Source organism: Drosophila subpulchrella, unplaced genomic scaffold (genome assembly GCF_014743375.2).
Source record: "Drosophila subpulchrella strain 33 F10 #4 breed RU33 unplaced genomic scaffold, RU_Dsub_v1.1 Primary Assembly Seq37, whole genome shotgun sequence".
Lineage (NCBI taxonomy): Eukaryota > Metazoa > Arthropoda > Insecta > Diptera > Drosophilidae > Drosophila > Drosophila subpulchrella.
The window spans coordinates 946,289-970,371 of record NW_023665590.1 but is presented as its reverse complement, the minus strand read 5'-3'; the positions used below and the strand labels follow the sequence as shown (position 1 = coordinate 970,371).

General features: G+C 38.9%; 1 long non-coding RNA gene across 1 annotated transcript; it reads left to right on the top strand.

Moving 5' to 3' along the window:
* The first annotated feature begins 8,197 nt into the window (after nt 1-8,197).
* LOC119561796 lies at nt 8,198-9,883 on the top strand. The gene is made up of 3 exons (XR_005221451.1): nt 8,198-8,376; nt 8,438-8,526; nt 8,588-9,883. It is a non-coding gene; the product is annotated as an uncharacterized LOC119561796 (long non-coding RNA).
* Nucleotides 9,884-24,083: the final 14,200 nt, after the last annotated feature.

The following is a 24,083-nucleotide window of genomic DNA, read 5'->3' as shown; positions in this document are numbered from 1 at the left end:
AGGATGACAACACGGCGCTCGAGAATGCAAGACGCTTTAATGTATTAGATTTAGAACATCAAGGCAACGTTGAGTTGAAAAACTAAGAGCAGGACTTTTTCTAATAGGTGTGTAAGGAAAATGTATTTTTTATTACTATTTATTTATTTACTAATTGTGTTTTATAACAGGGCTGGAAGATCAATGCGCTGTGTATTACTTTCTTCCTTAAAACCTTCTTAAGGCGTGCTACGCCCACTATTCTTTTAATTAATAATCAAACAGTAAAATGTTACTGTTGCAAAAACGTTTGTTATTTGTTGAAGTAGAACTCTTTAAGCCTGGATAAATTTACATTACTCCCATAAAAAGGGGCGGTGCCACGCCCTCTATTTTTCTATATTTAACAGATATTAGCTAACTTAACCCGATGCACGAAACAGAAGCCAAATATCTTGTTCCGTTCTTGAATTATCAATTTTGGCCAGAAAAAAGTGGTAAAATTTCCCATTGTGCACTGGAAACTGATTTCGGTCAACGGTAGTGGCCTGGCTAGAATTAATCTGAAAGCTGTTCATAATTTTAACAACTGGGGTCCATGAAGGCTCTTGACGGTGACTGCACTTTGATAGTGCACTAACTCCTATGCTTTCATCTAAAAATTGTATCCAAAGAATATTCGGAGTGTTGGACGTACTGAAGCCTATCTTCTTAAGAACACCTGTGGCGTCATTAACGAGACCATCTGATGTATCTACATTGACCGTCATCATAAGTTTTGCAGTGGCTTTTAAAATAAGTGAGGTTCACAAACCTTGTATTTGTTCCAGACATCTGTTCCTCTGCTCTAAGCTAAGTTGTGCAGATTTATCTGAGTCTATAGCTTCCGAGTTAAACTGATCAGTGGGAGTAGAGTTGAGCTTCTCCCTATTGTACCGATCTGTGTCCTGATTGCTTGAAAAAAAGTGAGTTGTGTCATTTGGTATTTGACTTTCATCGGAAAATCGAATTCTAAGTAAGCTTATATCATCAGACGACATTTGGCCGAACGCCATGTTATTGAGTGCAATTGCAAACGGCTGGACATCTCGCTGTCACGTTATCTCTGGGAGTTCGAAAAACATAAAAGGGCTCCACAGGTAAGATCCAAATATAGCACTGTATGCATCATGCGGCTGAAAAATCCAACGATCACATACTGACCGCAATACCTCCGAAGAGAACATCGACGTTGGAAAAAATTTTCTTAAGGCCAGAGTCCAAAACATTGTTGCGCCGATCATAGAAATTTCGTTTATTATAAGTACTTTAAGACTGATATAACTAGAACGCGGGGTATTTAAGAAATTAGGAATTAAGCTCCTAAACACAGACCCAGCCTGATTAAGAAGGAGAGAGAGCATGGAATGATGAGTGGAGCCTGCGATTTCAAAAGGGGCTTTGCCTATGGAAGCACAAATTAAAATTTTAACAGAAGGGTCGCATCCTTCTCTTCCATTATACTTCTTGAAAAAGGACTGGAATTATGTGGAAATTATTCTACTCTTGCCGACACCTGCTCATTCTCATACGAACTCGTAGTGTTTGTGCCTAACCGAAGTAGACACTTCTGGGTCACAATGCGGGACAAGGGGGTAATGTGCACTTGTCGCTGGCACGGGGACGCTTTGTTGGCAGGACGATCGCGTCGCGGCAATGGTAACGATGGTTACTGAACCGAGTAACCTTGGTTACGAACATTCTCCCCCCCCATTGAGGGGTACCCTCAATTAAGGCGTGATGTCGGTCAGCCCTTGGCCGAATTGTATAGAAAGCACCTAACAAATCATTGACCGAGGAGGATCCTTCCTTCAACTGCGGCGGTTCCTGTTTGTGATTCAGGTCCTTCACATCTTTTTGATGCTGCTTAACACTCCCCTTTGCGATAAAATTGACATTACCGTGGGGACTGAAATTGTGCCCTCGTAGAACTTGATAATTTGGCACGTCTATGGTATGTGGACCTTCTGCAACAAATCTAAGATATTTCTTGGTTAAGTTTAGAAATGTTAAACAAAAGTCAGACTTCTTGTTGGTTTTAAATTGATGAGAAGTCGGTTCTATATTAATTGGTTTTTCTCTTGCAGTATAAAGTTCAGTCAGCTGCAATGAACCATTATATGTAACGGTTGGTTCTCGATCGGACGAGTCAGTGTCGCTAGTTTTTAATTGGCTACATATATCTTCAGGCTCTTTTATTTTATGATCCATCAATGCTACGTTCGTTGAATGAATCCCTTCTTCATCGAGTGAAATCTCACTTTGCCGTTTGCTTTCTTCTATATCAAATTGATTATTATTCATCGGATTTTTATCTTTCGTTTGCTCATGAGCAGCGTTCGGCCCTGCAAGATCATCTCTGTCTTCTACCAGAATAGGGTTGATTTCCGTATCAGATGAGGTTTTTTTATTGAGATAACCTGTGATTACATAACCAAGCCTTGTGCCTTGTGCCAAAGGCTTATTAGGTCCTAGTTCAAGAAGTTCACCGGTTATTACACGAGAATAAACCTCAATCCCTAAAGTTAGGTCAATGGGTCCAGGTTGCCGAAAGTCACGATCTGCTAACGGCAGTCCCTCGGGAATATTGAGATCGGTATCACTCGGTACTGTCGGTTGGTCTGTAATGACTGTGGGAATAATAAATACCTCTATTAGTGTTTCAAACCCTGATGTAACTGATGAGAGCTTTAGTGCTGATCTGATTACTGTTGTTATTTTTCCTCCGATTCCAGATATTCCAATCGGTGACATTTCCTTAAGAGATAGCAGATCTGCCATCCTCCTTGAGACACCATCTATTACAGCGCGACATGTTTGTAGTTGGCCGTTTGGCCCTTGTAATAAAACCTTGGCGGTCGCGAGCAGCGTAAATCCTCCTAAGTGGTCGTTGCCAGCAATGGTTACTGCTCCGGCCACTAGATTGCTAGTCGGTACTTGGTGTAACAGTGAATGATGCCGTTGCTGGCAGCCTCGACAAGTGCCTGGTGATCCACAGTTTTCAATCTTATGAGCTGTAGACAAACAATTTGTGCATGCTCCTACTTGAATAATGGCTTGGCGCCGCGTTTTGGGGTCCATTTCCTGGAAGCGGCTATGTGCTCTAAAATGATGTTGTCCTAGGTGACAAATCTTACAGCTCTCTTCGTTGTGAACTGACTGATGGCGGAATGTTGCTGTAGACTGAGCGCTTATCGTCTCCAGCATGCAAGCGCGCCGCTCAATAAATGTCAGTACACTCCCTAACATTGGAATTTCCGTTGGTGCATCCGCTGATTTTTCTAGAGCAGCTAGAGACTGCTGGTCTAGTTTTCTTCTAATAATAAAACACAGGAGTGGATCCCAGGATTTCGTGCTGACATCGAGGTTTTTAAGAGTACACATTGAGTTTTTGACAGTGTCATGTAAGGCCCTTAGTTGGCGCGAGGAGCCGTCTATAGGCTTATAGTCAACCATTTTTGCTATAGCGCAGATTACTATTACCTTTCCGTTCTGGTACCTGGCCTTCAATCGCAACCAGGTGTCGTCATAACCACTCTGTGAGAAGGCTGTGTCTGTCAAGACGTTACTCGCTTCACCACGAAGCGAGCTCTGTAGAATATGTAGTTTTTGACTGGCCGAATATGGTTTATTATGTACCAATTCCACAAAGAGATCATGGAACCGTGGCCAGGCTAGATACTCGCCGTTGAACTCCGGAATGCTAATTGGCGGAAGTGCCAAGTTTAGGCTCATTGGCGCGTCGTTTTCTCGAAGCAGATTCATTTCGTATTTCTCGTATAATGTGTGGAATTGGGCTAGCTCTGCTTCTGCCAGAGCTGCGGCCCCAGGTGTGCTATCCAATTCGTCGTGGGCTTGGCTCAGTAACGCCCAATGGAGTTCCAGGTACCTTTGTAGGGCTGGGGTGACGGTTGGGGCGTTCGAGGCTAATGTTAATGATGATTCCAATTCGTTGCATCTTCTCTGCAACTGTCGGATCACCGTGTCAATTGGGGAGTCTCCTTTGACTTGATCTCCTGTTGTGATCTTGAAGTTGACCGAAGTTCGTCTGGGGGCCTTGGGAAGCCCGCTTCCAGTCGGCATGTTGTCCAGAAAGATATTCTGATATTTTTTGACCAGCTCCTTAAGTGCTACTAGTCATGAAGAGTACTCACTTCCAGTGGGTAATGCCGCTTGCTGAACTTCTTCATCTAGGTCGCAAAACTGCTGCCAGAGATCGTTTAACTGAGTTAGCTTACCGGAATATTAGCCGTCTCGGTGGCGTCGGTCGACAGAATCCTTGCCATAATTCTTAATGAGCTGTTGGATTTTCCCTTGCAGCTCATTTTGGGTGTCTAGTAATCGATTGTGTAAATCGATTCTGTTGTGACTTGTTTCCTCTATGAATGAAGTTGTGTGTCTTGGAAACAAATAATCCTGTGAAGCTGGATGAAGCTGAGTATCCCGTGAAGCTGGATGAAGCTGTCGTTCCTGTGACGCTGGAAGAAGAAGCGTATCCTGTGAAGCTGGATGAAGCTGTGAGTCCTGTGAAGCTGGATTAAGCTGAGTTCCTGTGACGCTGGAAGAAGAAGCGTATCCTGTGAAGCGGGATCAAGCTGAGTTCCTGTGACCCTGGAAGAAGAAGCGTATCCTGTGAACTGGATCAAGCTGAGTTCCTGTGACGCTGGAAGAAGAAGCGTATCCTGTGAAGCTGGATGAAGCTGAGTTCCTGTGACGCTGGAAGAAGAAGCGTATCCTGTGAAGCTGGATTAAGCTGACGACGGGGGTAATGAGCACTTGTCGTTGGCACGTGGACGCTTTGCCGGCAGGACGATCGCGTCGCGGCAATGGTAACGATGGTTACTGCGATGCCGGACCACAGGCGATGCTGAACTGCGTTGAGGTTGACCTAACGTGGTTAGCTGCTAGTTGAGATACTGTATTACGAGCTCTATTCCCAGAGGTAGGAAGTAGAACCGCGGAGTTATGAGGTGCGTTGATAACTATCTTTATTGGGTTGTTGATCAGGGCTTAAATACTATTCTAACCCGGAACTGGGTGTCTACATTATCTGCAATGTCAGGCATCTGCGTTGGTGCTGCCCGGTACTTGCGTTGACCTACTTTGGCCTTGGCTTCGTTGGCTGGTCATCTAGGATGCAATGTCAGCAGCAATGCTACCTGTTGGGCTGTTCTGCTGAGTCTTGGTCGATTGTGCCACACTTGCAGCGTCGGCACTATATTGTGCTGCTATTGTGCGCCTGGTCGCTGTTCCGTATAAGTTGCGTTGATCATATGTTCTTGTTCGCTGATGTGTTGTTGACTCGTGCAACGCAACCTGGCTAGATCGAACCGAGTAACCTTGGTTACGAACACATAGAAAATTGCATTTCCTCTTGCAAAACATGCGTTAGAAAAGCTGTTTGTTTTAAATTGTGTAATCTAACTGAAGTTCCTAAGTTTTTAGGTTTAATTCTTGAACATGGTTGTTTAAGTTTAAGACATTAAGTTAAGTAGATATTTCTAAAAAACCAAACTGTCTACGACATAATAACTATCGCTTAATATTGGCTTTACTAGCCTCCTCATTTCCTTTGTGAAACTCCTCATAATTTCTTTGAATTAATTCTACCTATTCGTCTCTTTACAGAGAATATAGTTTTTTTAATGCTCTAAAACAACACAGGAACACAAAATTCAACTTTGAAAAATTTGCACGAAACATGTTATGTTTTTCGTGATACTTGGGTGCTCCTGAGCAAAAGTCCATTATAAACGTTTTTTCGTCACCTACTGGTTCTGCGGTCAAGCTAAGAACACAAAAATCCGATGTTTGCTGACATTTTGAATTATGGCTTACCTAATTGGACTTACCTTAAATATTTTCGCTGAAACACAATCTCAATACACCACGGCCTTTTTAAACCTTGACCCATTGTCCAAGTCTTCGGAATTAAAAAAATTTTTTTTTAATATTTCAAAATTATCCTGATGAAAAAACGCATACAAAAAATAAATCTTAAAGCTAACTAATTTTTATTTTGCTTTAAATCTATTGTCCACATGCTTTCATTTCGGTTCATGGCGATATTATGTTCGATTTTGTATACCAATACTACTCCTATATGTTACGAGTGTGTTTCAGCGGAAATATTTAAGATAAGTTAAATTATATAGCCCTCATATTTCAAAATACCGGCAGGCATACTTCTTTTGTATTCTTAGATGTACCGCGAAACCTGTAGGTAATGGAACACAAGACTGTATGGGGCTTTTACACAAGAGAATTAAATTATCATGGAAAAATATAAATGGTTCTTGGACAATTTTGGCTGTGTCCTGTGTAATTATGCCTATCTGTAATAATATTAAACTGGCTATACCAAATCAAACAAAAACACCTCTTAACGAGGTAAAAAGTATTGGCGAACGCGCCTTTAACGATTCAGATATCAACAATTGTGACGAAAAATGATATTACATTCGATAAAAAAAATAAAAAAAAAAACTTGAAAAACCAAACACACAGATTCGACCCCTAATTTTAGCTAAACGCCACCTTAAATTAGGCACAACAAGTTTTATCGCTTCAATTACCTATTTTAATAGCACTAGTTTGGAGTCTCAAGGGCTGGAGAAATCTATCGTTTCTTACATTTCCCGCCGAACTAGCGGGTTTTTCCAAAGTGGTTGAACAAATAGATCAAGTTTCCTATTTCGATTAGCTCCATGCAAGTAAAGGACCCTAAAACCGTAACAGATTTTCAGTTTGAAAAAATCTAATAAGAATATTTTTCATCAAATTGGTTTTTTCTTTTTTATTCCAATATGTATGAAATATTTCGTATACGGAGCTGAAAGGAGTTGCACTTTTTATCGCTTAATATTTTCCAAACGGTAATTTTTAGGGCAAAAAGTTTTATAGATCAAAAGTTGAGGAATCTCAAGGGCTATTTGATTTGAAATTTAAAAAGAAATCGTTCGACTCAAGTTTGAGAAAATAGTCAAAAAGGGGTTTTAAAAAATAACTTTTTATCATAACTCTAAATATATTATATTCAGACAATTTTACTGCATAAAGAGTATTTACCAAATTAAATTATATTTTCAGAGATATATAGCACGTTTCAGTAGCATTAGTTGTTTAGATACTATAAGCATTTTAAATCAGGCTTTTTTTTTGATTTTCCGCTAAACTAGCGGGTTTTTCCAAAAGTCGTAAAACAAACGTTTTCTATTTCAAGCTACTTTATACACCTATAGGGTTCCCAATACCCATAAATTAAGATAGGATGCATACAAACCCACAAACAAAGGGACAAACATTTTCATTTTAAGAAGAAGAAGAAAATCTTGCTTTTTTAATTACTTTTGAACGGGATCTTTTGATCGGATCTCAACAAATGAGGTGTCATTCGACATTCAGTAAGAATAAATCTAGCTAAACCGCCGGGGGCTTTTATCCCCACCGTATCCAGCAGTTCCCATTTTCTAAATTTTTACTTTTACACTTTCACCGCCTTTTCTCCCAAACAAATCTATATTTCGAAAGGGTTGGTATGCAATCTTCTTAGTTCTTGCGATACCTTTCGATTGGTGAATCACTCGTTATCGGACCATAATGGCAGATTTTCAATTCTGCGGCTATATATAGTAGTTGTCTTCGCACGCTCTCTTGCGAGCTTCGCCACTACGTGTACTGCCGTTCACAATGGTCCACAGTGGTACTACGCTTACTTATTTCTTTACTTAAGCCACTACTATCGCCGAGGCAAACTTAAACTTCTCCTAAGGTCTCATTTTCTTCTTCAGCTTCTTTATCATTACTTGCCGCTTGACGAGTTTTACCACAGCTTTTTGAAAATTCATAATTTGCAGCAAAACACGGGCCTTCATGGGAGTCAGGTTTATGTTCGTATCTCTCCAGCAAACCTTTTTGAAAGATGTGAGTGGTGACTATCGATGACTTAGCCAAGCACTCCCACCCAACCATGGATGCCCTCAACATGCTGCAGGGCACCACCTATTCTCGGTCAGCAGGAGCCCCCTCCTCGCGACTACGACGGTTTCATCTTCCCCACTGGGAAAGCTTACTCACACATTGTGGGTTTTACAACTGTTTAATAAATATGGTAAGTACAATCATTTATATTCATGCTCCTCTTAGCTGATCTATCCTTCCTCAGCCTTTAAGACCGAAATCTGGCCGCCGTCTTCAATATTTAGGTTACAGGCGCCGCGAAGAGTTATGCTCTACTAGTCACTTATTGGTAGAGCTCGCATGGAAACACTCCCCTTAAAAGAAACACACGCGATGCGGGCGTTGCTGGTCACCTAATCCTGAGGAGCTCCAGGGGAAAAGAAGGGACAGGCCAAAAAGGTACGTAACTGCACTGTAAGCTATACCATCTAACTAATGCTCGCGACCATTCTGATTCTAGGCAAACAACGAGGACAAATAAGGCTCCGAATAAAATCACAAACAGGAAAGTAAATATCACTATCAATAATCAAGGGACAGGCCAAAAAGGTACGTAACTGCACTGTAAGCTATACCATCTAACTAATGCTTGCGACCCTTCTGATTCTAGACAAACAACGAGGACAAATAAGGCTCTCGGCTGCCTTTATAAATGATTTTTAATAAATAACGAACTACTATGTTAACTTTCATATCACTCAATATTATTTAATTTTAAGCACAAACAAATTTATCCTAGAACTTCCATATGCATCTGCCTAATTGGACAATATGGCTGCGACTATACTGATATCTGCCGCCATATTACATGGCCGCCATATTACATGGCCGCCATATTACATGGCCTCTCCCAAAATTGGGTCATTGGATACATGGGTGCCATTTAAGGTAATCTCAGAGCGAACCGGGATTAATCCTCAAATGGCCAGATCGCCCGCCAGATTAATCCCGCTGCTGCAACTATCGCCCTATCAACCTAACCTATCGATAAAGTCAGTCCCATTATCGACTCCAATTGCAACAATTACTTAAGTGTAAATATAACAAAAACAGAGCAAGCATTTGAAAATCTTTTGAAGGAAGCCGATGAATTTAGTGATGTTATTCAAATCCGATATTTAGTAGAAAAACTTAAAAGAAAAATCAATGGAATTGCAATAGCAAAACGTAGTAAGAGAGGTATATTTAATATCGTAGGATCAGTTTACAAATATCTATTCGGAACCTTAGATCAAGATGATAAAGATGAGATGGAACAGAAAATCAATAAATTGGTAGACACTAGTGTTAAAAACACTGTTTTAAATATGATTATCGATGTCATAAATAACGGAATTGAAATACTTAACAAATTAAAAGAAAAAGGAGAAAGAGATCAACAAGTCAGCGTTTTAATATTTAATTTGCAACACTTTACGGAATATGTAGAAGAAATCGAATTAGGAATGCAAATGACAAGATTGGGGCTACTTAATCCAAAATTATTAAAAGACGATTATTTGAAAAATATGAAATCTGAGAAATTGTTGAAAATTAAAACTTCCACTTGGCTCAAAACAGACACAAATGAAATTTTGATTACTTCCCATATTCCTTCAGAGATAGTCAAATCTCCCATTTTTGAAATTATTCCTTATTCCAATGAAAATAATAATATTTAACGGAAAATATACTTGATAAATATTTTCTATACGAAGATAAAGTATTTAATAAAGAAACAGGAAAAATTGTAATGGATGAATGTATAAATGGAATAATGGCATTGTTGAGTCAAAATTGCAATAATAAAGAAATTAAGTTGGAAGTAACCATCACATACAAAATATTATAATGTATTTCAAACAATAACTTTAAAAACTTTTGTAATCGTTATTATAAGCATTTTATTGTATTTATGGTATAAATTTAAGAGCATACCAAGAAAACTTACTTATTGTAAAATATGTAAAACCAAAGGAAGAAACACCAAAGAATAAAGAAATTGTAAACGATCTACCCAATCAGATTAAAATGTAATGTTATACCCAAGACTATCCACCTGAGGACAGGCCAAATTCAACGGATGGGGGAGTGACATATCCATAGCACCACGTACCCCTATGTACATGCCCTTCAGTTCTGCAGTAGGGACGCGGTGACATCGACCCTGCCATTATCGACTCCATTTGCAACATCAACCAGAATAATTGGTAGCTTTGGAGATACGACGGAACTCAACACGGCACTGATACCATCCTTAAGTTCGATCGGCGCCTAACGCGAGGCCCACGCATGGCAGGAAGTTTAGCAGTTGTGATCGCGATGCTCGTATATTTTGTTTTGTCCTTCTTTCAGATCACATCCGGATGTCTTTGGCGTGATACACTCCCAGACTGCGGTCTTGGATGTTCTCCAGCAAGTATGCGTTGCTGCCGACGGATTTAACCACCCTGGTTTTAACGAACTTGCGAGCAAACTTGGCGTTAAAGGATTTGCTGAAATCACTCAGCACGATGTTGCGGCGGAAGACCTCTTGGCCTGGCTTGGCGAGCAGCGTACGGGCTCGCTTATCGTAGAGCTGCCGGCTCATCTGGTATGCGCCCTCCAGTTGCTTCTGCACCTTGGCGGGGATTACCCGAAGCTTGTCCTTGGTCTGGACTCCGGCATTCATGGTCGACCAGGGACCTGAGTCGTCTGGCTAGCTTGTAGCTGGAACCGCTGAGGAGCATGTGATGGCCGAATTCGGTGAAGAACGGCGCTTCTCTTGTAGGTAAGTGGAATTGCGGCCAAGACATTCCTGTTTACCCTCTCCGCGGCATTGCTCTGTGGTGAGTATACTGGAGTCTTCATGTGCTGTATCGGTCATCTCCTCAAACGCCTTGGATACGAACTGTTTGCCATTGTCCGAATGTATCGTCTCAGGCACCCCGAACTTGTAAAATACCTCGTTCACCAGGAAATTTACTACGTTCGACGCCGTCGCCACCTTCACCGCCTTTAAAATGGTGTACTTGGAGAGGTGGTCCACCACGATGAATATCCAGGCGTGTCCACTCTTGGACCTCGGATACTTGCCCAGAAAATCGATGTAGAGTTTCTGGAATAGCCTCTCCGTCTCTACCCTTCTTCCGATTCCGACCTGCATACTGAAGTTTGGCGCTTTGGACTCCTTGCACAGCTCGCAACCCCGGACGTATTCCCGCACTTGGATAGTCATCCCTGGCCAATAGAACTGGCGTCGCCGGATCTCCAAGGTCTTCGTCATCCTACCAAGGCCAGCCTTGGGGTCCGAATGAGCACGCTCTATCAAGCTGTGCGTCAGGCTTTGTGGGATCCACAGCTTCCATTCGGATCCTTCCAATTCCTTGTTTATTTTCGGATTGCTCATGCGCTTGAAGATTAGTCCTCCGTCCACCTTGAGGTCCGGTAAGTGCTCCCTGTTGGACTCCACGTCTTGCACTAACTCCGTATAATCCTCCGCAGCAAATTCAGTCGTATCGAATCCCAGGAACTCTGTCGGATCTATCCGGACCTCCTCGATGATGCGGGATAGAGTGTCGGCGACTACGCTCTCGCTGCCTTTGCGATGTTCAATGCTGAAATCGTAGCCCTGCAGCTGGAGAGACCACCTTGCGAGTCGTCCGGACAGATCCTTCATCGTCATCAACCACTTAAGGCTGGCGTAACCAGAAATGCATGAGAATCATCTTAGCCGAGAAGAACGCGATGCTCGTCTCCGTCCTGGTTCCGCTGAAACAATACCGCGCCCACGCGATGCGTCGCACTGGATGTATAAATGTTTCTTGAAATCCGCATGAACCAGGACCGGCGCGCTCGTCAAGGCCAACTTCAGGTCATCCACTGCCTATGTGGCGCTGGGACTTAAGGAAAACTTTGTGTTTCCAGCCTTTTTCAAGGACTTGGAGAGTGGTGCGGCTAGCGTAGCGAAGTTCTTGACGAACCGTCGATACCATCCCGCTGTGCCGAGGAAGGCTCGCACTTCCTTCATGGATTTCGGGTAAGGCATTTTCTGGATTGCCGAAACACGTCCAGGATCCATCCGCAGCAGTCCACCTCCGACTATAAACCCTTGGTAAGTCAAAGATTTGAAGCAAAACTTCTACTTCTTTAATCCTGTGGTCAATCCGGCTGATTTCAGACTGTGGGCTACTCGACGCAAGTATTTCAAGTGCGTCTGAAAATCTGGAGGCAGGACTAGCAGCTCGTCCAAGTAGACGAAGACGTTGCTCCTTGCTTCTGTCATCCAGTTCAATCTGCCAAAACGCAAATTTGGGGTCTACGATGGAGGTATAATGCGTCTGACCTATCCTGGAGAGGATTTCTTCAATACTGGGCAGAGGGTATGCATCCTGAATAGTCAAGGCGTTCAACTTCCTGGCATCCAGGCAGAACCTGTCTTTCCCTGGCTTCGACACCACTGTCGATTGTCTTGTCGATTTCATCTTCGACCACCTTCTGCTTCGCCGGAGACATCGGATACGGAAGATCCTTAAACACCCGAGCTCCTTCCATCAGCTCAATGGAATGCCTCTCCATGTTGATGACTCCGAGGCCATCCCTTTCAAAGGTAAGGAACTCCTCCTTGACCTTGCCTAACGCCAGCTTTTCCTCCGCAGAAAGGCTCCAGAATTTGGGTTCCTAACTTACCTCGTCCTCATCTTCCTGATCGGCATAGTGCTCCATCCGGCTGGCATGGATCTCCTCCGCTGCCTTGACGCCTCTCGTCACCGGCTTCCCCACGACGGCTGGAGCTAGTCCGAAGGCTCGCCAGAAGTCGACTCCGAAGTACGCAGTTTGTTCCAGGTATGGGCAAAGGTACAACGTGACCGGCTTACTTACGCCTTTGTCCTTCACAGGCAGCTCCAAGCGACCGATGATGGATCGATCCTCCCCAGAAGCCGTCCGGACTACCGAAAAATACGGTTGGACGGTAACTCCCAACGCTTCCACGAGCTCTCTATAGCCTTTGTCCAGCACACTTACGCTGGTGCCTGTGTCCAACAAGCCGGTGAGCTGCTTGCCCAAGGTATCCACGTCGGCGAAGGGTCTAGGATCGGCAGAATCTATGCGTTAAACGGCCGCCACCACCTCTCGTCGTCTGGATCTCCTTATCCTGAAGCGCTCCCTTGCTTTCTGGACTCTCCGTAAGACTAGACGCATGCCGCTCAACTGATGTTTCGCAAAGATCCGGTTTCGTGCCTCCATATACCGGCGGAGCCTTTCATCCTCCGGTAGGTATCTTAACAAATACTTATGTCTACTATATTGGCTATGTACAGGGTGGCTGATGAAAGCCGCTACCAAAAAAAAAATTGAATAACTTTTTTTCTATTTAATGAATCTGGTTAATTTTTTTTTTTATTTTGCAGATTGACTTTTACATTTAACAAAAATGGATAACTGGCCGCTATTACGCACTGGAGTCCGTAGTTTCGGTTCAAAGAGAGTATAAGTTTTTTGAAAGTTTGCTTGTTAAAAGTTTTGTTTTGTGTTCTATTGTGCTTATATTGGCTTCTATAAGTAAGTTGTTAGTTGGTGTTGTCCTAAATGCACCTAGCGCTGATCTGATTGCTGAGTTTAGAGAAGTTTTGATACGGTTAATTAGGTGTTTAGGAGCGTTTCCGTAAATGGGCAGACAGTCATTTCCAACTTAAAAGTTTGTTCATTTCTGGTTTGTTCAAACACATCACCAAGATTCTTAGTTAGCATCAACACTAGTTCATGTTTACAATTTAACAAAACTTTTTAATAATCCTCAGCAAATCCCATCAAATTTCTTAATGGTACAGAAAAGTTAAAGTGGGGTCCCGTAGAAATTTCGTCTCCACTGCTCCATCCGGAATTTAATAGATTTTGACTTTGAAGATTATCCAGAGATATATAATTTTTTAGGGTTGTACTAATACCGACAAATCGTGTTTTATCAATCCATCCATTTATTTCGTACTTAATTTCATCCAAAAAGTAAGCCATACAATTATTTTTAAAAAAAGTGGTAACATTATCAGTTGTAGGTCCATTCGGTGAATCTTTTCTAATAATTCCTTGAAAATTAAGGTAACTTTCGTGAGGAAGCACGTACAAGTCTTGATTTTGAATAGTAATTCGAATTTCATCGTTTGGTTTAAATGTTTGATTATACGATGAATAAGTATGAAACTCTTTCTTCGAAATACTCTCATCTGAGTAAACCTTTTCTCGAACATTTAAAATTTCGTTCATTGTTTTCCTTTCCACCTTTTATATTATACTCGAAGCTTCAAGCCTAACGACTTTAAAAATGGTTTATTTTTCAAATAGATTTAATAGATTTTGACTTTGAAGATTATCCAGAGATATATAATTTTTTAGGGTTGTAGTCATACCGACAAATCGTGTTTTATCAATCTCACATCCATTTATTTCGTACTTAATTTCATCCAAAAAGTAAGCCATACAATTATTTTTAAAAAAAGTGGTAACATTATCAGTTGTAGGTCCATTCGGTGAATCTTTTCTAATAATTCCTTGAAAATTAAGGTAACTTTCGTGAGGAAGCACGTACAAGTCTTGATATTGAATAGTAATTCGAATTTCATCGTTTGGCTTAAATGTTTGATTATACGATGAATAAGTATGAAACTCTTTCTTCGAAATACTCTTATCTGAGTAAACCTTTTCTCGAACATTTAAAATTTCGTTCATTGTTTTCCTTTCCACCTTTTATATTATACTCGAAGCTTCAAGCCTAACGACTTTAAAAATAGTTTATTTTACAAAGTAAGTGAGCTTCTTTTTACTGTTGATCCTCTTTCTATAGCTTTACAATTAGTAATGCTTGACTGAGGACTTAAGCTACGTCTTTTAATTTAAATAATAAGATAATAAGATAGTGTGCTTATTTCGTCACAGTTAATTGGTAAATAAATTAGGTTATGTGGTGTCACTGTCATTTTATACCCAGGCGGAACATTAATGCCAAACTCATGTAATGTATGTATTATCTACATATGAACCGCTGATTATATTACATTCCAAACGAATTGTATTACTTTTTAATATGTTCACGGTCTGATCTGATCGATAGGTTTTTGTAGGATGTGGTTTTAGTACTTTTTGATGGAAACCAAACAGTTGTCCAACCGATCTTTCCTTATTAAAGTAAACTGACTCTCGCATGGTAGTTATTTCAACTTGAAGTGTATTATTATTACTTTGAATTTTAAATGTTTTTTCAAGGTTATAGTCTTTTAGTTTATTGTAAATGAAATCGGTGATATCATTCAACTCATATGACCCAGTTGGAATTGTAATAACCTTGTCACCGATGTGGAAGAGGATATTTTTTTCATCATTATTTATAATCGAATTATACATATTAAAATCGATAAGAGCACACTCTTATCGACCATTCAATTCGATAGGTGGAAAAAAGTTTGTACTTATAATGGAACTATTTCCATTCAAGGATAATGCAAGTGATCTAGACATATTGAAATCTCTTGATAAACTGTGGCATTGTAAGTGTCTAACCAAGCTTTATATTGAAATTACTCCTTAAATCATAATAAATTGATCAAATCCTTTTCTGTATCTTCCGTTATCCATTTCGTTATCCTTGCTAATTATAAGGCATCCGTGCTTTTCCTTCCAACATTTTTGACAAATTTTCACAAATGTTTCATAATTCATATCAGTGTTAATATGGTCCCGATATATATGCCGCATATTTAAATCATCTTGTTTATTTGTTGAACGTTGATGCACTAAGAGCAGTACAAACAAGTGGCCCAAACGACACCAAGCACGTGCTTGTTACGAGCGGGCCCATTTCTATTTCGGGCAAATACGGTTCGCGAGGAAGGGACATAGAACAAACAAAGACAGGACAAAACATAGATCAACAGGACTACAGCAAATGAGCTAAAATTTTAGTTTTTAATACAGGGATAGAAGTTGAGGAACAAATTAAATGATATAGGTTGTTATAATTATTACAAAGAACGCGAAAAGGCTCATGCTGACTAAAATTAGATGAACATCGTGGCAAGTTTATAGGATAGTAGTTTCGCATTAGTCTAACAGGAACATTGAAAGTAAGGCGGCTTACCAAATCTACAGAATCAATATCGCCTCTGATAAGATTATTCATAAAAATAGTACCAAGCATAGTTCTACGGCTTACTAGACTACGCAAAATAATTAATAGCAATCTACTCGAGTAAGAAGGCAACCTGACGTTTTGATCCCAGTTCAAACCACGTAAGGCAAAAAGAAGAAATCGTTTCTGTACGGACTCTATACGGTCAATGTGCACTTGATACTGAGGACTCCAAACGGAAGAACAGTATTCGCAATTAGGACGGACAAGGCAGGTAAAAAATAATTTGGTAGTGTATGGAGCATCAAATTCTTTAGACCAACGCTTTATAAGAACACTCATAGCTTTATTTACAGTAGAGGTTATGTGGGAGTCAAATTTAAGTTTAGGATCTAGGAGAACACCTAAATCGTTTACTGAGTATATTCGGTCCAGGGACATGTTCTGAAGAGAGTAACTTAGGAACGTTGGCGTACCCCTATAAAAAGTCATAACGTTGCATTTAAGATAGTTTAAATTCAAAAGGTTGAACTGACACCATTCCTGGAATCTATTAATGTCTGACTGCAAGCAGAAACCAGACTCAATATTATTATATGAAAAACAAAGCTTAACATCATCAGCATACATTAGTACACGAGAGTGAAATAGAGAGAGAGAGTGAGTGAGAGTGAGTTTAAACATTATAATAAAGTTGGCATTGTCACGAATCAGATGTTTAGGTATATGACTATACGTTTGACATAAATAAAACGAGTCGATATTTTTATGTCGACCCATACAAAAATAAGATCTTATGTTATCTTGTTTTTCACAAGCTACGTCATCGAATATCATAATGGAATTGTTTTTAGCTTCACTGGGGTCTAGTACACCCTCATTATGGGAGAATGTATGATATCCCATTCCTTTAATCAGTTTGATTAATTTCTCCAAGTACTCATATTTAGGTTGATATAAACTTTTTGAAAATATATAAACATTTTCGAATTTTAATCCATTAGGACTCTCTATTAGACGTAACATAATATTAGTTTTACCACAATTCGAAGGTCCAACAATTAGAGCTCTTATTGTGTTCGGTAAGAGAGCACTATGTCGTGGCGGTAGATTTTTCTCGTTTTCATCGTTAATATTTCTAACTAAGATTTTTTGTTTTTGACTTATTAAACGCATCTTTTAATCTAATGTACCTCATTCAATGAGAAATCTTTGATGATTAAACATCAATAAAATGGGGAAACGTTTTTATAATCGCATCAGTCGTATTTTTAATTGTAAACACGGTGGTGGTCTTGTCGATAAGCTAATCAATACATTACCGTTTGAAGCCCATATTCCGGGATATAATTTTTGTGGACCGGGTACAAAGTTACAGAAACGGTTGGAACCTGGTGATCAAGGAATAAACCCATTGGATGAAGCTTGCAAAGAGCACGATATTGAATATTCTCAAAACAAGGCATTGAGTGAACGACATAGGGCAGACTCCATATTAATTGACGAAGCCTGGTCGCGTGTCAAGGCACCAGATAGCAGTCTTGGTGAAAAAGCAGCAGCATACTTTGTTACAAATATAATGAAAGCCAAGAAAAAATTTGGTATGGGATTGAATAAAACGGAAAAGAAAGGAAGGAAAAAGATATTGAAGAATACAATGAAGAAGACAAACTTTTCGACTGTTATTAATGTTGCTACTAAGACATTAAAAAAACAAAAACCATTAGACACTAAGAGAGCAATTAAAGTTGCACGTAAATCAATTCATCAATCAATCGGTTCTAAGAAAAATGTTAAAGTACCTCGTGTAATTAATGTACCCAAAATTTGAGGTTTTCTACCAATCGTGCCGATCTTGAGCAAGTGGTAGTGCTAGTGGTAGTGGTAGTGCAGCAATTGCAAAAACAATTAACAATGCGAGAATGGCTAAAGAAGATATGGAGGAGAAAAAACGTCACAACAGGAAAATTGAAAGTGTTGCTGTAGGAGAAGGATTATATCTCAAGCCCTATGAAAGGGTTATGGTTTCTTTCTTAAGCCCTATAGTAAGGGGAAAGGAATCAAGAAGCGAAAAAACTAATTTCTCTGCTACCCAATAGACCACTTTCAAATATAGACATTATACATTTTGCTAAGAAATATATCCCACATTTTGGAGGGGTGTTTATGAGAGATCTACTTCCAGAAGCACCAAAAAGTCGGGAGTGTGGTATAGTAAACCTAGATAATTCACGATCAAGTGGTACACATTGGGTTGCATATAATAAAAATAAAAATAATATACAATTTTTCGATAGTTTTGGAAATCTTCAGCCACCTAGAGAAGTTCTGAAATACTTGGGTCATAGAATACAATACAATTACGATAGAGTTCAAGACTTTGATACATACAACTGTGGACACCTGTGCCTCTCTTTTCTACTTTCTTTCGTAGAAGATGTGGAGTCAAAACCGGTATATTTAAATGGTTAATTTACATTTGGGGGGGTTGAAAATCAATGTATGGGTACGTGTATGTGTGAACTCTGTATAGTATAAAAAGTGGACCTGCACGCGTTCAAATTCACAGTCTAAGTTTTTACTTCACATCGAACGTCATCTAAAGGATAAGAATTTTTGATCATTCTTAACAAAAAACTATAACAGCTCATAACAGCTCAAAACAGCTGATGACCAGCTTATAACAACTAGTAAACAACTAGTTAACAGCTACTAAACAGATAATAACCAGCTAAAACAAGTAGTAAGCAAGTACGAAACAAGTACTGAACAACTGCTGTACAGGTAGTAAACATCAAAATACAGCTAAATACAACGTGGAACAACTGTACCAAGTCCAAAAACCTCAACAACCATCATGAATCAGGAAAACCAGATGAATATTGTAATTAAAGAGTTCAATAAATTTAATAAAAAGACACTACTGTCGAAGACAAGGATGCCTGAAAATGTAAGATTCCCGATCCTCAAGGCGGAGCGCAAAACAACAAAGGTTGGAGAATCTATTGCTCTCGAGTTGGAGGAGCACATCCTGTACCTGTACATGCCGGAAAGATACACCTCTCTTCAAGATGATATTATCAATGAAATAGTTGATGGAAAATTTAATATTTATAAAAGTAATGACAATTTGTATTTAGAAATAAGTCAGTAATCATTAAAAAGATTGAGGTTTTAAGAATATAACAATAAATACACTTTTTTAAATATAATAAAGAAAATGTATCGAATCTTTTTTATTCGGAAATGGTATATAAATATTACAGATTATGGCGATCCCTAAACAGTATATGTTTAGTAACTGAGGAGTGACTACATGAATTTCGGAAATTTAAAATCTTTTACCTATAAAGTTTGTAAAATATACTACAATGAATATTTTGTCACAGTTAATCAATGCTAGATTTGCTTTGAAGCGAAAATTCGATTATCTCAAACAAGTCAAAAATCATACGAATTTACAATTGGAGGAAACTTTTAAACCTTTTACTGAACCCTTACATGAACTTGTTAAGGAAAATAAAAAACAAAAGATTTCTAATGTAAAAGATAGTATAAAAGTAAAGCGTGAAATGAAGCAAATTAAAAAATACGATGATGATGAGAGAGAGCTTGACGATTTCTACTTTACAACTAATGAGAAAGATCTGCAGTCTAATCGAAACATAACTCCACCAAGGTCTTTCGATGATAGTGATTCCTATAATCAATTCTTTTCACAGACGAATATACAGGAAGATATAGAGGATGAGAAAAAGGAGACGGAAAAGAGTGAGGAAGAAGAAGGGACAACACCTTTACCAATGTATACAGGAGAGGCCGATATGGGTGTGGATGCAGAGCTAGAAGATAATAACGCTAGTTATAATTATGATTTTAATATCAGTAATTTGACCAGAGGAAATGTGTTGGATAAAGGTTATGGACCTAAAAAAACTGCAAACAATTCATTAACATTGGGAGATAAAGAAATAAAAATTAAAAATAATAAAATAACATTTTCTAGTGGAATGAGTTGTGATCTGACTCCTGGTCTGTACTCTCTAATTTTTCTTAGTGAACCTGAAAACTATGATGATCAAGACTTGAAAATGTATAAAAAAATTATTTTAGAAACGAATATACATAGAGTAGGCTTTAAACCTAATAACAGAATCAAGAGTACACGAGCATACAAATATAGCCATATTATGAAGAAGTTGATAGACACAGATTTCAGTCCTACAACGTCTACTCCACTTCGCTCAAAAACAGGTTTTGGTTACATGACTCTTCAGAAATCAAATCCAAACTATGTATATTGGAATGATGTAAATGAGTTAGTCGAACGATTGGAAATTTTAGTAGCATCAAAAGGAGCGGGTAACACCAGCCACAATAACGAAATTTTTTCAATATTAGAGGAATTGCGTGTAGAAAGGATTATATTTTAATGGGTATAAATAAGAAGGACAAATATGTTTTACATTTATAAACAGCATGTCTGTCGACAAGTTTGGACATTTTTCTGTTGATAAGGAACGATCAGAAAATTTGAAAAGACGTGTTAATTCTACTGAGGGATTATTCATCGATGAGGACGGTAATCTAAATGCTCAAAATAAATGTATCAAAAACGGATCTAAGCCTTTAGACATCAATGATCTAGCAACGAAACAATATACTGATGAGATTCTCGGAAAGTTGGGAGAAGATTTAAGAAAAATTATAACTCAAAATGTTAATCGTCGACTTACAAAAATTTCAAGCTTAGAAAATAAAATTGAACTGAATAATAAGAAGAGCGCTGAATATTGAATTGAATATTGAAGAGCGCTGACCAAATTTTTGCCAAAATTCTGAAAAAGGATTAAAACCATTGAGGACTATATATTTAAATATGTAACAAAACCGATATCATTACCGAAAAAACCACAATTGAGTTAGAAGGTGTCGCTTTTCAGCCTATTAGAAGAATATGATTAAGCGAGAAATCGTAAATGAGTTGCACGGACCATCTCGAAAAAACTTTCAACGAAGACGAGTGATTACAAGGGGTATAAACGATCTGTGGCAAGCAGATTTGGTTGAAATGGGAGCCTTTTCAAAATCTAATGATGGGTACCGATACTTGTTGACTGTTATAGACACATTTTCGAAATATGCTTGGGGTGAGGCATTAAAATCAAAAAATGCAAATGATGTTTCCCAAGCCATGGAGAGAATATTTAAATCGGGTCATGGAACACCAAAAAACCTGCAAACTGATGATGTCACTGAATTCTTTAATTCTAAATTTAAGGTATTGTATTAATGAAAAGTTATAGGATAAATCATTATTCAACCTTCAGTACTCTAAAAGCATCAATAGTTGAACGTTTCAATAGAACTCTTAAAGAATTAATGTGGCGTGAGTATAGTTTCAATGGAAAATATAAGTGGATAGATATGTATAAACAATTAATTAATAAATACAATAATAGAGTGCATAGAACAATAAAAATGAGTTCAAGTAAAGTGAATTCTTCCAATGAAAAACAAATATTACAAACATCGTATAATCACCTGAAAATATTTGTTGCAAGTAAATTCCGTAAGGGGGACCACGTTCGTATCAGTAAATATAAACATGTCTTTGAGAAAGGGTATACACCAAATTATACAACTGAAATCTTTAAAATTAGAAAGGTGAAGAATACATACCCTAAAACATACTTACTTGAAGATTTAGATGGTAGCCCGATTCAGGGCGGATTCTATAATAAAGAACTGAAAAAACACGATTTCCCCACACATACCTAGTTGAAAAGGTTGTAAGGCGAAAAGGAAATAAAGTTTTGGTTAAGTGGCTCGGGTTTTCAAAGACTAGCTGGATAAATAAAAAAGACATTTTGTAGTATAATAAATGATTTATTAAATTAATTTTTATTTGTATATTAACTTTTATTTATATATTTATCTTATCTTATATTAAGTTTAATTATAATATTTTTGTACAATGTTTTAAACTAAAATTAAATATAATAAAAATACTTTTTACAAACTCAAAATCATTTTCATTTATATTTTCCAAAGTCTCGATCATAATAAAACATCTCCAATTCAACTGATTTATAAAATAGTTCTTTTTCAATATATTCCTTTTGAAATTTAAGGGTATCTAATGATTCTCCTTCGTTCACATAATTATTTTGTATCATCTCACCGAAGCAAAATGAATTTGATTCTAGCCATTCAACATTTTCTAAAATATCTTTTTCAATTAATCTCTGATGATTTATTGATGTCGTACCATGGTCTTCATTACTTAACTCTAAAAATTGTGTTTCATTAACATTACGTTTTCTTTTGTTATTTTTGCCACAAAGAATTTTTTTATTTACTTTAACTGTAGTTATTTTATGTGCTTTTGATCTAAACATTGTTCTGTTACCATATAGTGAGGCCGCAGTTAATAAAACGTTTTTATAGTCTTCAATTGTAAGATTTCGTGAGCTCACTCCCTTTGCTTTATTATGTGAAGATTCAACTTGATCTATTTTATAACAATAAACCTTTGAGCACAGACCTACAAATTCTGTCATGAGTTTACCGTTAAGCTCATCTTTAAAAAACCCTAAACTTTTTTGTTAACTCTTTTGAAGTTATATAGATTAATTCTTTCATCTGAATAGTCCGATGTATCAAATTTTGCTTCAAGATCATTACGAATATCTTTATAAAAATCTTCAGTTTTTATTGTATAGATAAATGAATCAGTATCTGTTTGTGGGGAAGACAACAAATATGCCACCCTTATATTTATAATTAATAACGCACGAATAGGTTATATTAAAATGTATAGCGTTTATTCGGAGCGGCAGACGGACTGTGAATGTGTAAAAAGCTTGGCTCCAAGATCTTCATATAGACATATGCAGGCTTACAAAGTAGTTGCTGAATAGATAAGCGACAGCTTTATGGGTATAGGAAAGAAGGCGAAAGATAAGCAGAGAGCTCTGCAGGTGCCGTCGTACACCTATGCGCGCATGACTAGGCGCTGGCGATCTGCTCCGAACATACTCCCCCCGTTGGAAGAGGTAAGGTTCCAACTATCTCGGAATCGATGGGCAGAACGGCTAGCTTGGAGACGGCTCTCTTGATCAGACCCGTAGCTGTACGGACCATAGCTACTCTGATGACTCCGTCCCCGCCGGGTATGACTTCTTGGATGCACCCAAGCTGCCATCTCAAGGGTGGAACGTTGTCCTCCTTAAGCAAAACTATGCGTCCAACCTTGATGTTAGACGTTTCGACGCGCCACTTGCTCCTCTCTTGAAGTAGGGACAAATACTCGCTGCTCCACCTTTTCCAGAAATGTTGCTGCATCTGGGTAACCCGCTGCCATCTGCTGAGGCGGTCTTCGCGGAGATGAGTAATGCCAGGCTCAGGAAACTTAGTGTAGCTGGAACCCTTCAGGAAATGCGCCGGTGTTAGCACCTCAAGGCTTTCAGCATTTTCTGAAATTGGACAGAGTGCACGGGAGTTAAGGATGGCAGAAATCTCATATGCAAGAGTTCTTAATTCATCTATGGCTAAGATGGATGCACCGACGACTCTGTAGAAGTGAAATTTAGCTGACTTCACAGCGGCCTCCCATAAACCACCGAAGTGCGGGGCACGCGGAGGGATGAACTTCCAATCGATCCCATCAGCTAAACAGACGGAAGATATCGATGCTGTGTGCTGCTCGCTCAAAAAGAGCTCTTTCAGCTCGGCAAGCTCTCTCTTTGCACCGACAAAGTTTGTAGCATTGTCGCTCCAAATGGTACGCGGACTGCCTCTAAGGCTGATGAATCTCCTCAGCGCTGCGATGAAAGAATCCGTCGTGAGATCCTGGACCACTTCCAAATGAGCAGCCTTCGTGGAAAAACAGACAAAGACGGCGATATAGCACTTGTGGGGTGCCTTATTTCTGGCCTCTGCTTTATGATAGAATGGCCCACAATAGTCCACTCCTGTGGTATGAAAAGCTGGATTAGGCTGCACTCTATTTGCTGGAAGGCTA